General features: G+C 41.2%; 1 protein-coding gene across 2 annotated transcripts in view; it reads right to left on the reverse strand.

Moving 5' to 3' along the window:
* lrrc3ca (leucine rich repeat containing 3Ca) overlaps positions 1-10,693 on the reverse strand; it is a 62,577-nt gene extending 51,884 nt beyond the window's left edge. The window contains exon 1 of one of the 2 annotated variants that reach the window (XM_043674886.1): positions 10,192-10,693. The gene's annotated coding sequence lies outside the window, so the exon portion shown is untranslated. Of the gene's footprint in view, positions 1-10,076 lie in introns of both variants that reach the window. The other variant, XM_043674885.1, reaches the window with a different exon arrangement.
* Between the last annotated feature and the right edge of the window lie 379 nt (positions 10,694-11,072).

Raw genomic sequence — 11,072 nt, forward strand, 5'->3', positions numbered from 1 at the left:
GAGATGAGGTGATCACAGCCTTCGGATATGCTCTGGAGCTAAGATGACGTCTCTCTGGCCCTCACATCCTCAAACAATTTAGGAAAATTACATAAGTAAGCTTACTTACTGGGTGGCAATAAGGTGACATTGAAGACTGGAAAGCACAAGTGGAGCAGACTACAGGCCTACTCACCAGAGGGTAACCCAATTTTCCTGAAGGGTCCAAAAGCATTTTGCCCCTCATTAACACATACCTGGTCACACTAGATGCCTGAAAAATTACCTGACCCAAATCCGGACAGAATACCTTATCAGATATCCTGGGGGACGAGAATATCATTTCACAATACTGGAACTTATGTCAACCATTGCACCACAAATTCATCCGATTTCTTCCCACTTCGAACAAAAGGAGATTTTCAAATGAAAGACTTCTATCTTTATGCTGACAGCATGTTCGTGTTTGAAAATTAAATCCGATGCAGCACATTTTATCTTTTATGAACACAGACTAGTCATCAAGAATGGTCATCAATGAATTACATAATATAGTTTTTTTCTGACATAAGCTTAGTTAATTTCTTTTAACAAGACCTCAGCTTCCATTTCACTTCGAAATGCTAAAGCAGCAGTGAGAAACATAACAGATGGCCTGAGAGGTCCTGCACTTTACCATTAATAGTACATGGACTGTGCTGTCTTGGATATTTAATATAAAATTATATCACATTTATCTGTCCCATCTTTACTGCCTTCACTCCAAAGCTGCGGTTCACTGGGTCCCAGAGCCTTCCCCTACATTGTCCAACTGGACGCTGAATGTCAGTGAGATACTAAAATGCCAAATTTTTCACAAATAAGGCATTGTGTAACAGGAATTAATGAGGAGCAATAAACTGTGGCTTTTGTTGTGGTAATTGTTAGCACAAACATTTGTTGGCATATTTCTTTCACCAGTAAATGAACTTATCAAACTGTTTCCGAGTTTAGTTTTGCAAACTCAATATGGAACAGGAAAGTACTTGAAACGTTCTGATCAATGTATTTAGCAGATCAGAAATTTATAACAACCAGGCCATTAGCTGGAATTAAAAACACTTTCAGCAATTTTTTTAAAAAAGTCAGTTCTTTTTAAACAAATCAATATTTTAAAAAGTTCCAAAAACAGAAATTGCTGGAAAAGCTCAGCAGGTCTGGCAGCATCTGTGAAGACAAATCAGAGTTAATGGTTCAGGTCCATTGACCTTTCCTCACAACAGCATTCTGAGGAAGAGTAACTCGACACGAAACATTAACTCTCCCAGACCTGTTGAGCTTTTACAGCAACTTCTGTCTTTGTTTCTGATTCACAGCATCTGCAGTTCTTTTTTTAAAGGTTCCTTGTTCTTTCTTTATTTACTTATATCCCATGCCACCATCAAACTACCTCTAACAAAAATCTTGCTAATTTCCACAGTCACCTGAGGTCAGGTCTGATCATAGAAGTCATTAGGAACATGTTGCTTTCAGGCTGGGTGCTGCTAAATGGAAAGAGAGTGTGAGGGGACAGAAAAATACAGAGGTGGAAACAGATTAAGAGAGGCAGACACAGGCGAAAAGAAAGAGTAAACATGGGAAGGCATTGATTATGCTTGTCTGGCTGTTATACCTCAATTCACAGTCTTTAGATTCAGGTGAACCCAATTTAGAAAGGATTTCACTTAAGTCTTAAGCAATAAGTCTGCACTAACAGACTTACTAATCTATACAGATATTCAATATCCATTACATAAATGTTCTCCTCGCAGCCCATTTAATCAATTTGCAAAAATAAGCTGTACATGACAACCAGATCCAATGGTTTATGGTGGTTATTTCATTTTCCCTTCTTTGGAATTTTTTTTACTAGCATTGTGAGGTCTACATTATGCACATGCATACATTTCTAATTAAGGCAATTGGTTTATGGTGAATGAAAAATACCATTCTTTTTAACTTCAAGAGATCCTGGTATTTTTGCACATTTAGTGATTATATCCTGGAACTTTGTTCCATTTTCCCTGAAAATCACAGATCAGCAGCAATGTGGATAGAAGAGACCAATTTCAGAAATTGAAGTAACTTTGAAGATTAGAGACACGCATGATAACTTGCAAGGCATAGACTGTGGGAGAGGAAGCCTAGAGAAAGTACTGAACAAATATTGTAGCATAGAACATAATTCTCGTCCTCACATTATTAAAAAAATTGAGATAATGGAGAAGATACAAAAAACAATGCTACTAGAATGGCACCAGAACTAGAAAGTTGCACCAATCAAGAGAGTTTGAATAGGTTGGATTGTCTTCCTGCAGATTAGGTGGGTCAGCCAAGGTAAAAAGCCCATGCGAGGTCAAGGGGATGGGTGAGATTGTGGGAGGGGTGGTGTCTGGATGGGATCAGTGCAAATTCAATGGGCTGAATGTCCTCTTTCTGCACTGAAGAGATTCTATTAAAGATTTTGTTAAGGTAGACAACAGAGGAGATATCTCCACTTTTGGGTGAAACTAGAACTGGAGCCACTGTTATATAGGACGATGGTGTTACAGTTCAGTCAGGGAGTCTGAGTTGCTGTAACACTTTTACATTTATGTCGTAGACGGGAGGAATAACTAATGATGGCAGGGGCTCCAATTTTCTTTCCATCACATGCCTGACTAGCTCTTCCTGCCTGCCATCAGGAGTCACAGACCTGATAATCAAAATGCTTGGCTGCATTATGAACAACATTCTCTGGTCGACAAGACCTGGTGTAGGAATTAAACCTGGAGCTTCTAGCCCAGAGGCAGGGACACTACACATTGCAACACAAGATCTCCTAAATACCAGAGCATCAGTATTAGGGAGTTCTAAGTCAAAAATCACACAACACTAGGTTATAGTTCAACAGGTTTATTTGGAGGCTCTACCTTTCAAAGCGCTGCTTCTTCATCAGCTTCAAAAGCTAGAGCCTCCAAATAAACCTGTTGAACTATAATCTGGTGTTGTGTGATTTTTAACTTTTGTCTACCCCAGTCCAACACAGGTACCACCACATCAGGGAATTCTAAAGTATCTTCTTTATCTAGAGAATGGGTTAGAAATTGAAACTTGCTACGACAGGAGTGGAGGCAAATCTTAGTGATTTATTTAAGATAGTGAGGCAAATGAGTGAGAAAAGGAGTTTATGCTAATGAAGTGCTATGCTAATAGGCTCATGTGAGGCATTAACATGAACCATGGAACATGAATCGTCTATGCTGTCAACATATCTTAATACTTTGCAATGGGAAGTTGATGAAAGGTGAATTATTGATTTATTTTACCAACTCCCCAAAACAAAGCACAATTAAACTGCAATCTGTTTATTTGTTCGAGGCAGAGAATGAAGGAAACATAAATTTCCAGCAATGCCCAGGAGATATTTTTGATTTGCTGTGAAAATCCATGGGAAAAGACAGCTCCAAGTGGCAATAATTTCCCAAAGGGATTCAAACTCCTTGAGCAGAGTGGAAAGAACCCGCCTATTTCCGTGCTCAAGAGCTGGAAACAAAGTCTAATTAAATCTTAATGAGTTTGGTTATATACTAACAGATGCATTTTGAATTTATAAATACATAATTCTCAGGCCTTACTTGGGAAGACAGAGAATGTCACAGCCGTAAGTAACACAGGGTAACTCGAGTGATTTATCGGTTCCCTTCGCAGTCTGGGACTGCCCTTTCAGTAAAGGGTAATGAGCACACTTGAACAATTCTTTTTGCAAAAATAATTTGACCTTTACTATTGAGAAAATCCAAAACATTTCACTTAATGCTTTCAACAGGAGTTGCATTTATCACAAATTAAAAATGTCTTGCCTGAGACTTATTTATTTAAAAGGCCAGTCAATGGAGTAGATTGATTATCCATATCCCAATCATGTGCTTTTCTATCCAATTAGTCACAAACATTTCCATGGTGAAGCCATGCATGAGATATCAGAAGCGCATACTGAAATAAATATTCATGAGGTACATACTTATAAATATTATTAATTCTGTCATTTGAGAGGTGCATGTGGGAAAATAGGCACTAACTAAACAGCTTAGTGGAACTTCTCTATCAACAAACCTTGTTTTTTTTTAATTAAACCTTGTTTTTTTTTCCACTAGTGGTCAGAAACAGGGGAGGCAACCACCAGCAAAGACAAAACTAGGCTATCACCAGTAAAAGATCATATTGTCACTTCAGACTGCTACACAGAAACACCACTGTGTAACATTTCAAATGAATCCAAACTAAACTCCAGAGAGAGATTCTCTCCTCAGTTAATCCCATCCTCCTGTCAATTCCAATCTAACTCTCTTCCCACATTTATCTTTTATATAAGTGCTTGGTGGTACAGTAGCTATGATTAAAGATTTGTTAAAAGGAGACATTAAGTGGAAGCTATTTTTGTCCTGCACTCATCAGGACCGCAATGCAAGAAAACCCATTTTTGAAATGCAGCATAAGAGAATCCCTTTACTCATGCTGTATAAATTCTGTTACCTTTTGAAAGTTGGCTTTCTTGTGTTTCAGTCATGATGGGTACAATATTAAAAGCTTTGTCTTTGTGTCCATTTTTTATTGGTGTTTGCTTTTCAAAGGTTTGTCAATTCCAGAATAACATGTTAAACCATGCAGTTGCTCCAGTCTCTGAAAACATGGCCAGTCGCTAAAATAACTCCACAAAGGCCAGTATCCCATCACCAAGTCAGCCTTTACTTACACGTGCTTAGTACATGACACTGACCCAGCTAGCTCAGAGCCAGCTCCAAGAAGGAAAAGAACCTCTGACATTCCTGCTTGCATCTGTCAGCCAGGATTCCCTTTTTGGACCAGATTAACAGTCCCAATCAGGGAACTCATATTCTATGAGATCCACCTGGATGACCTCATTACAATCATTACTGTCACTTTCACCCTGTTGAGTGATTTACTGACTGAACTGATGAGGTGGCTCATTAAATGCATTCTGATGTTAATGGGTTCTCCCTGCATCTTTCCACCAGAATAAGAAAATTTATCTTTACATAAATTCCTTTAAACAGACTACTTTGTGATGGGCATAAAAGTACACCCGCACTACATTTTCACTGCCTGTTACTTTAACTTGCTTAAGGCCTGAATTTCAAGCTCATTAAACATTTCACAACAGTATTTCCTTCTCACCTCAGCAATATACCTGCCATAGAAAAAGTCCAAAAACTTGGCTTCTCCTGCTGTCCTGTTTCTGTGAATGCCAGAGTGTGGCAATTTATTTCTGGCCTCCCAGTTCCATTTGAGCATTTGCTGGTATTCGCAAGCTATGTACTAAGAACGGAAAGAAAATTCAACCTGACTGCTTTAGCTTTGGCTGTTTGAATAGGTTTTCAGGTTAAGGAATTGTTTTTGTGGGTGAGGAAGCTGTTGACGTGCCATGCAAATGTCTCATCATTCTGACTTCTCAGTTCTGCCCCAAAAAAGATCTATGATCACCAGTTTTTTTCACTGTAATTGTTGCTGTGTTCACATGTTGTTCTGTGCAGGGGCAGGAGACCAGTAATACAGTGGTAATATTACTGGGCTAGTAGACAGAGGCACACATTAATGCAGATATGGGACGAACTCTTAACCTTCGAATAGAGGTAGGAATCGGGTGCAGAATGCTGCAGGTAATTGTTTTTCCTTCTGCTTTTCTAAACCAGTACAATTTCCACGAGGCCTTATTTCAGATTGGGAAGACTGCATGTTGCTAAATGTACATGCAATTATCTGTGTTAGGGGTCACCATTGTGAGAACTGCAAGGAAACTGTACTTCCTCCAGCACAACATTTTCAGGTGGTAATGTAGGATTTTGAAAGCTCTGAAACAAAAACCCTTTCCTCCTGGGAGAGGTCATAATCACTGGAGGCTGTCTGAGTCGTTCAAAGGAGGTGTCAGGCTTTTATCTATTGGCTGCAGCACCGATGAGAGCCAACATTGCCTCTTTCACAGAAGGGACACTGCATGTCAGGCACCCAACTGGACAGCAATGGGCCTGCCTTGGTATCAAGGACCCATGGGGGTGAACCAGCCACCTACCGCGTGCTGCTAGTCAATCAGAAGCAGGCAGCTCTCACGGACCTAAGGCCGGATGCTCCAGCATCCACCCAAAGCTTGGGAATCATTGCCAGATTTCTGGGCCACAAGCGGGAGGAAAGGAAGAGCAAATATGGGATAGGGATCATTGGGGTAAGGAGGTCAGGAGCAAGGGCAAGGTGTGGGAGTGGGGTTGTTGACTCTTGTTGTGCTATCCTTCCTGAATGTTGGGCTGGTTGATCAGGTAGTGCCACCGTGCCACCCACAAAATAGTCATTAACTGTCCACTCATTGGCTGCAATGTTAGGCAGGGCTGGAAAAGCTGTCCATGGGTCACAGATTTAATCAGGATGGACACAGGATGCCAGTGAGACCCCCACCTCCCATTCCTCCAACTGGGGCAACACAGTGGTTCACACTGCTGCCTCACAGCGCCAGGGATCCGGGTTCGATTCCAGTCTTGAGCAACTGTCTGTGTGGAGTTTGCACATTCTCCCCGTGTCTGTGTGTGTTTCCTCTGGATGCTCCGGTTTCTTCACACAATCCAAAGGTGTCCAGGTTAGGTGAATTGCTCATGCTAAATTGCCCCGTAGTGTCCAGGGATCTGTAGGTTAAGTGCATTAGTCAGAAGAAATATAAAGTAATGGTTTTGTGTGGGAGGGTCGGTGTGGACTGGTTGGGCCAAAGGGGCCTGTTTCCACACAGGAGAGATTCTATGATTCTAATTAAATACTCCTGACACCAATCTTACCATGGAGGGGGGACATTAAATTCTGCCTGAGGAGTTACGACCATTCTGACAGGTAAGTGTAAAGTGCTTTGACAACTTCAAGCTGGCATTTATTGTAATGTAGCTTTGTGTTTAATGCAGTGCATCATTGAGGGATGGATCCTGCAAAGGTAAGTTGAATCTCACTTTGAACAGCATTGTGCAGTTGTTGTCATGCATTACCGTACAGGCGAAGGTCTACAATGCAGGCTGTAAGTGACTCATGGCCTGTATTATGAGTAACACTTGCACTTCATGCCCAGATAATATAATGGCAAAATAGTTCTGTTGCTCTGTCACAATCCTTCTAGATTGATTAGAGTGCTGCTTTAATCACAGAGAGTGCTCCAATGGTTTTCCTACTAATTATTCAGTTTCAAAAATCAAATTGTCTCCTCTGCTTCAAGATGTTCACTCAACATCCCTGAGTTAAAAGTTCTCATTGATTTATAACACCGCTATTGGTGGAGAAAGAGTTATTTTTTAAAAATTGAACACTATAATTCTTTTCCACATCCAACTGGTCAGCAGAATGACACCAATTGATAGCTCTTTCAAGGACCTAGTGAAGACACAATGGGCTGGTTGGCTTGCATAGTTTCAACACGGGGGGAGGCCAATTTTATTCAGACCTATGCCAGGCAAAGCTGAGACTGGATTCTGCTTAATCAGACCAATTCTCTCTAGAATTTGAAGGATTTTGTCCAGCCTTTTCAGTGTAATTGGCTCTCAGTAAACTAAGGGTTTCACGACTTAATCAGGTTGTAGTGCCCTGGCTGACAACCAAAAGCAGATACTTCCCTTTCCTGCTTGTTTTTTTTGAGCAACTATTTTAAGACTACAAGTATTGAATGTGGCTACAAATTATTCCAGGATACATTGCCAGCTTTCCTCAATTGCTCTAAATAACTCCAGAAGTTAGATAAGAGGAACAGCCAGCACAAAATCGATGCTGGTTTGTGAACAGGAGGGTTGGATTACATTATATAGTGAGTAAATCATTGATAATACAATTCTTTTTAATGCAAGTTTTTTCTAATGTCTTCTAATACATTTCGTCATTATGACATTGCCTTCCATCTCTTTCACAGTTTAAGGTTCTCAAACTGTGCATCAATTAGATAATGAAAAGTGTTTTGCATTTATCAGGCTCCCTCTTTCATCTCTCCTCAGTTGACCAGGCACTATAGATGAGGGCTTCTCTGCTTGTCACAGTGAATAGCAAAGATCCCATTGCGCTGCTTAAAAACTTAGGGGAGGTGACGGCCTAGTAGTATTATTGCTAGATTATTAATCAAGAGACCTCAGTAATGTTCTGGGGACCCAGGTTCAAATCCTGCCATGACAGATCATGGAATCTGAATTCAATAAAAATCTGGCATTAAGAGTCTAATGATGACCATGGTTGATTGCTAGTGAAATTCCTTCTGGTTCACTAATGTCCTTTTGAGATTGAGGAGTCCAGGCCTATACTCTCTGGAGTTTATTTGTATGAGAGGAGATACTAAAGGGGATTGATAAAATAGATGTAGACAGGGTGTTTCCTCATGTGGGGCAATCAAGAATGAAAGGGCCTGACTTTAGGATAAGGCATAATAGATGAGGAGAAATTATTTCTCTCAAAGGGTCCTGTGGAATTCACTCCCCCAGACTGTGGTATATGCTGGGACATTGAGTAAATTTAAGGAGGAGATAGACAGATTTTTAATTAATAATGGGTTAAAGAGCTATGCAGAGTGGGCATGAAAGTGGAGTTGTGGATGAGATGAGATCATCCGTGATCTTATTAGATGGTGGATCAAGCTCAAGAGGCTAAACTGCTTGCTCCAGCTCTGAGTTCTTTATGGAAGGAAACTGCCCGGTCTGGCCTCTATGTGGCACCAGACCCATAGAAATGTGGATGACCTTTAATTGTCCACTGGACATTTGGGGATGGGCTTTAAATACTGGCCTTGCCAGAGATGTCCACATCCTGTAAATGAATAAAATGAGCAGCGAATTCTCTTTATATCCTCCAGACCATTTCTCCCTCAATCAGCATTCCTCCCACTGTGAGTGTACCTGCACCGGATTGACTGCACTAGTTCAAGAAGGGGTCTCACCACCATCTTCTCAAGGCCAATTAGGTTTGGAAACAGATACCAGCCTCATTAAAAACATCAGCAGCCCATGAACAAATTAAAGAGAGAAATAACCAGAATTACTGGCTGTGCAACTCATTGTCTCTGTATTGTTAATTTATAAGCATATAGCTCGGAAATCCGATGGAGAGTTGTTTTAATCTCAATACAGTTCAATATACAGATTACACTATAGGTTTTTTGCAGCTGTCTATTCACACTGCACATGACAAGGTTACTTTAAATACAGTGAGACTGCTTGAAAAGATTGAAGATTTTATCTCAAGGTTCCCCAATGAATAAACTTCCTTTTCAAAGTTGGTGTCCTTAAGGTTCATCTTTAACAAACAGCAAAGCAGATCTTGAGAACTGGAAGAAATACTTATAAGGGGCAGGGAAGAAAATACAGGACAATGGGAAACCAATAAGGGAGTGGGATTACAATCTCCCTGGAGCCAGATGGCCTCATGTTTCCCCAGTGGTGGTCAGTCTATCCTGTTCACAAAGAATAGTTTTGCCTCAAATACCTACTCTGCCACTTGTCACGTATTCTATTTTTTTAAAGTAATTAGTTGCCTTAATACTTTGAGATGAGGTTTCATTATTAAAATAGGATACTGTATACAGTAATAAAGGAGCTTTCTTTGGGGTTAACAAAAACATTCTCGCGGAGTCGGTGTCCTCCTCTAGAGGTCGCGTTTCCCAATCATTTATGTTAAGTTCTGGCTTTGGCTGCAATGAATTCATTCTCAATGAAGGATCATGCAATGTAAAAGAACATTCGGAAAACAAAGGGGGGGGGGGGGTGGTGGAGAGGGTGATTTGCACAAAGCAATCGAACATATTTACAGGGATAGAGTCCCAGAATAAAACCACATTTTCTTACGGGGCTCACCACCCCTCCCTCCAAATCTCTTCCCTGAAGATCAGCATCCACAGACTCTGCCTATGTCCACTTACTGGGGCGGGATGGCTGTGGTGAGTGAGTGAGGGACACAGACAGAGCGAGGCAGCAGCAGCATCAGAGGAATAGAGACAGCAAACAGCCCACTGCACCCAATCTGTCCTGGCTCTCCCCATCACCGGGAGGGAAACGCACGTCAAATCCATGGGGAAGACTTACCTGACAATGCACAACTCTCTAACCCGCAACACCGCATCGTTAGACCTGGAACAATAGGCGTTCGAATGCCGAAAGCAACAGGCTCTTTGCCTTAAAGAGAAAAAAAATTACAAACGTGTATAATCTTGAAGCGAGATTGTCTTTCACCCTCCGGCTCCTTCCATTGACACCAAGAGTCTTCCTCAGACACAATTATTCAGTCTGCTACGACTCATGGGTTCCTTCTTCTTCAAGTATCTCCGATCACTTTGTTTTATCCGCTTTCCTCACAATCTCCACCAAGAGCAACTACGTGTTGTTTGCTGCAGATTTGTCAATCGAATGGTTCACTTGACGCTGTGGAGTTCTTCGTGCGGATGGCTTCTCGTCTCCTGTTTTTTCTCTCTCTCTGTCCTTGGATGATTTTTGCCTCCTGCAGTCTGTCACTGCTCCTCTCTGTGTGTGTGTGAATCCGATTTCACCCTCTTCACCCCCCCCCCCCCCCCACCCCCACCCCCAACAAACAAAACTGCTACAAAGGCTGGAAGATTAGGAATCTCTCTGCATGTGTGTGCCTCCTGCTTACACCAGACAGCATCAGCAGGGAATCACCAACATCTGGGACAGTCCACTCATATTATACGCTCGCACCCCTCGCTCTCTGAAAGGGACTTTTAATACACACGGGGACCTGACAATTTCTCGAATAACAGGAACGAGAGGAGGTCTGCATTTTCCTTCACCAATACTGAACCGACAGCTTTAAAATATGTCCATTCACAAGTTCAGCATTTACAAAAGAAAACAATTCTTTCATTTAACGCTTCTAAAGAAAACACGCTTGTGTTTATAACAATACCTTATGGTGTCACTCTATCTGAAAGTACCTCATAGCCAATTAATCTCTGCTTTCGATTTGCAATGAACCATTGAATCTCACAGTATTGAAGGAGTCAATTTATCATATCCCTCTCTTTGAAAGCTAAACTGGGTCCCTTTTCAATATGAACTCAACAG

Source organism: Chiloscyllium plagiosum, chromosome 33 (genome assembly GCF_004010195.1).
Source record: "Chiloscyllium plagiosum isolate BGI_BamShark_2017 chromosome 33, ASM401019v2, whole genome shotgun sequence".
Lineage (NCBI taxonomy): Eukaryota > Metazoa > Chordata > Chondrichthyes > Orectolobiformes > Hemiscylliidae > Chiloscyllium > Chiloscyllium plagiosum.